The sequence below is a fragment of the Gekko japonicus genome, unplaced genomic scaffold (assembly GCF_001447785.1).
Source record: "Gekko japonicus isolate JY-2015 unplaced genomic scaffold, Gekko_japonicus_V1.1 scaffold2183, whole genome shotgun sequence".
In the NCBI taxonomy this organism is placed as follows: domain Eukaryota; kingdom Metazoa; phylum Chordata; class Lepidosauria; order Squamata; family Gekkonidae; genus Gekko; species Gekko japonicus.
This window is the reverse complement of record NW_015175428.1, coordinates 39,856-44,032: the sequence shown is the minus strand read 5'-3', so window position 1 is coordinate 44,032 and position 4,177 is coordinate 39,856. Positions and strand designations below refer to the sequence as shown.

The following is a 4,177-nucleotide window of genomic DNA, read 5'->3' as shown; positions in this document are numbered from 1 at the left end:
TTCTTTCCCCGCCGGCTGATTTCCAGCAGGCATCCCTGGAAACCTCCCTCTCCTGAAGCTTCACAGCCAAGGCTCAGAGGGGCTGACAGAGGCACCCGCTCGCCAGCCTAAGACAAGCGACTCCTCTCTCTCTCTCTCAGCTTGCCCGACTCGGCGGCCAGAGGCGGGAGGGGCGCTGCGAAGCACACGCGGCCCGTGCTTCCTCCGCCGAAGCCAGCCTCTTTCTCCGCCCCGCCAGGATGTGAGCTCACAACACCGCCTCTTTCCTCCGGGGTGATGGTTACCGGTTCCGCGTAGGGAAGAAACCGACTCTCCCGGGGCGATCCAACCCTGGTTCCGCGGGCTTAGACTCGCTTCGGGGCAGGAGGAGAAAGAGGCTGGCGAGTCACCGCTGGGCGGGCGCGGAGGCTTCTGGCCGCTTGCCTTCGGCCCTGCTCGCAGGTGAGAGAGGAGGCTGTTCAGGGAGGGAGGGACTGTGTGTTTAGTAAACACGGCTTATGGGTGCCGATGGAGCCGCTAGGTGTGGAGGGATGGCCCCTCCGCAGCTCCACGGAATGCCTTCCTTCGTCTGAAGCCACGTCTCTCCTATCACGCAGACGCCACGTTCTCTCCAGGTGTTGACGAGGACTACACGGCCAGGGATGAAGCACGCGGGGCGAGTGAGCGAATCCCGCAGTGTGCCGCCTCTCTCCCACGCGCGCTGCATTTAATAGCCCCCTGGCAGGCGGGCAGAAACCCGACCGGTCTGGAATGCAGCGAACCTGTGAAAAGCAGTGCAGCTGATAGATGGGAGCTCTCCCCACGAAAAAAACACTTCCTCCTGAAATAAATTTTGTTTGCCCTTAAGGTTTTGTTTTGCTGTTGTAAAAGGTGGCTATGCCAGTGTTGCTGGTAGGGCTGCCAGCCTCCAGGAGGGGGGCGGGGGTTGTGTCTCTCCCAGGATTAGAAATCATTTCCTGGCCACAGACATCAGTTCCCCTGGAGAAAATGGCTGCTTTGGAGAGTGGACTCTGTGGAATAATATCCCATGGAGTACATATGCCGAGGAATGTTTGATGAAGTTTTTATTGGCCGATACTTATGATACTGTCTCACGCAATGTTGCTAAATATTGTTATTTGGTAATTAAAAAGCGTAGAATGTACTGTAACTCGAGCCATTAATGACGGAATTGACCGGTTTTGTATTTTAGTATTTAAGGCTGCAAGGATTCTATGTCGTAGACTCGGTGTTGTACTATTTTGGTTTATTTTGCTGGTCTTATGACTGTTCTTAATAAATTTGATTTGATTTGATTTGATTTGAATATCCCACGGAGTCCTTGCCTCCCCCCAAACCCTGTCCTCCTCAGGCTCTGCCCCTCAAAATCTCCAGATTTTTCCCTACCCACTTTTGGCAACCCGGGGAGTGGGTATGGGTTGCAAGAACCGCCACAAGACCCTGACAGAGATTCCTTCTCATCCCTGCCTCAACCATCATATGAAGACTAATCACATGACTTGCCAGGATCCCGGTCCGGGAGGGGGTTCCCCTGCTTTTGTGGGCATCTTTCCGCCACCAGTCAACTGGCCGGCAGGGGGAAACCCCACCTGCAGTTGCCCCTGAATGTGTTGTGATGATGTCACACGGAACTGACGTCATCGTGTTTCCAACATCGGGGGTGATGCTCTAGTTTTTGGGCAAAACTTTATGATAAACTTGGGCTCAAGCCCAGAAGATCTCAACAAGGCCCAAAGATCCCCCCGCAGGGAAGAAAGTAGGACCTGGCAACCGTACCCTAAAGTGACCAAGGTAAAGGTTTCCCTTGCTCGAAAGCCAGTCGAGTCCGACACTAGGGTTGCGGTGCTCATCTCCGTTTCAAAGCCGAAGAGCCAGCGCTGTCCGAAGACGTTTCTGTGATCATGTGGCCGGCATGACTAAACGCCAAGGCGCACAGAACGCTGTTCCCTTCCCATCGAAGCGGTACCTATTTATCTACTTGCAATTTCTTGCTTTCAAACTACTAGGTTGGCAGGAAAGTGACCAAGGCCTCCCAAAATGTCCCCTAGAGTCTGTCATTGGCAGTCTGGGATGGGAGATAGGCTGTCCCCTAACCTTCTACTGACGGCCCAAGTGACCTTATAAATGCAGTTGTTTTGCATAAGACAACAGGCAAACAGGATAAAAACATAACTTTTATTCGCTACCAGGAATAGGAGAAATAAGTAGGTTCAGTAATGAGGCTTAAAACCAGGGCTATTTTTGAGCAGGAACGTACAGGAACGGAGTTCCGGCTGGCTTCAGAGTTGGCCACGCCTACTACAGCCAAAACCTCTGCGTGTGTGGCTACAGAGGGAAGGCCTGGAGAGTGACCCCCGGCGACTCCGAGGCAGGTGGGCCAGGGGGGCCCCTGGAAGGATCAGGGAGGCATTTAGACGCCTCCCTGTGCCTTACCCGGCCTGTCCAAGTGTCGGCTTGCCCAGGCTCCCCGCAGTCATGGGGCGCCTGGACAAGCCAAGGGAAGGCATGGGGGTGTGGCCTAATATGCTAATTTGATACTGCTGTTGGGTGTGGCCTGTTATGCTAATGAGTTCCTGCTGGGCTTTTTCTACAAAAAAAGCCCTGCTTAAAACTATTTACAAGTAATACACAGCTTTTGCCAGACTCATCAAGTTACAGTGTTGTAGTGTCAACAGCTTGGATGCACAGAACAGTTGACAGCCAAGCTTTTATTCTTGAGGCCTTCTCTCAGCCTCGGGATTCTCATGGTATAAATGTGAGCTCTTCTCAAAAATGACAAATCTTAAGCAAGTTTCCCTCAGAAATTGGGCTTTGATATAGCTATTGTCTCCTCCTCAAACATCCACTGTACTAGCCCGCTTTATCACATCCAAAGTCTCCTGAGGAATGATTTTCTGCCTAACCATTCACTTGTTTGGCCTGCTTATACATAAGTCCAACTGAGACTTATGTATAAGTCTGTGAGACAGTTCCTGTCCCAGCTAACACTTTTGGAGGTGCAAACCCTACAAGATATGAACTGACAATGTAGCAGCTTTGTCTCCCTCGCCACCCATCCTCATTGGCCTCCACATAGCCCAGCACGAGATCAAATGAAAGCATCAGTGCGTTAGAGGGTCTGTTAATCATAAAATTCAGCCTGGGGTACAATGTGCATCCATTACTATTAACGACCCTTGTTTTAGTTACTTTTGGTACCAGAAGTTTAAAGGTCTACAAAACAGCCCTTCCGCAACATTTTGACATCATCTTGTTTATCAAAGATCGATTCCTTTAAATAAATTCATACCATATTTGTAGAATTGCGGTCGGGTTACCAGCGCAATCCGAAGCAGAGTTACACCCTTCTAAGTCCATTGGAAACATTGGAGTTAGAAGGGTGTGTAACTCTAGGATTGCACTGTACAGGTGTAATGAAGCAGCAGTTAAGCTGCTAGAATCTAATAAGATTCAGTCAGGAGTATATACAAAACAGGGATCTTTGGTAGGACTGTTCATTAAATTCTCTTAAGGTATCCCCCAAACCTTGTTCTCTTGTTTCAAATCAATATTTTAAAATCAAATCTGTACAAAAGTAAACTAAAGTTAGTATTGATTAAAAACAAAGGATTAATCAAATAGCGGTTGTTGAAAAATATTTAATATGCATAGTAACTTGCAGGTTAAAAAAAAAAGAAATGTTATATTTGTGTCATTTGTATAAGCCAGGCATGTCCAACTTCGAACAGGTCGTGATCTATTTTTTTCGGCCAAAAGTGCCGGTGATCCACCACCATGAAAATAAAGTTTCAAATTAGTTTCAATTTAGATTTTAACCCACTAAAGTTGGGTTCCACCGCTCCCCCCCCCATTTATTTTTTTTTTGTATAAAGATTTTATTGACTCCCCTAAAAAGGGGAGGAGTTTCGCTTAAAAAGAAAGATAAGGAGGGTATATAGTGGGAGGAAGAGAAAGCTGAGTGATGTATTAACTGTTAGATTAAACTGTTAGTAATGTCCAATCATCAAAGGCTTCTTCTGCGTGTTGTCAAACATCTTTTTTCCATTCCAGTTACTTTCTATGTTAATTTGTTAGTAATGTTCCTTTGAATTTCTGTTAAAAAGTCTCTTCAGGGCACATTCAAAACCGCTTCTTTAACGCGCTGGTTACTTTTCCCCTCTCAGTGACGGGAGGGGCT

General features: G+C 48.1%; 1 protein-coding gene across 1 annotated transcript in view; it reads left to right on the top strand.

Moving 5' to 3' along the window:
• The first annotated feature begins 381 nt into the window (after positions 1–381).
• PIK3R4 (phosphoinositide-3-kinase regulatory subunit 4) overlaps positions 382–4,177 on the top strand; it is a 32,947-nt gene continuing 29,151 nt past the window's right edge. The window contains exon 1 of the mRNA XM_015425826.1: positions 382–441. The gene's annotated coding sequence lies outside the window, so the exon portion shown is untranslated. The remainder of the gene's footprint in view (positions 442–4,177) is intronic.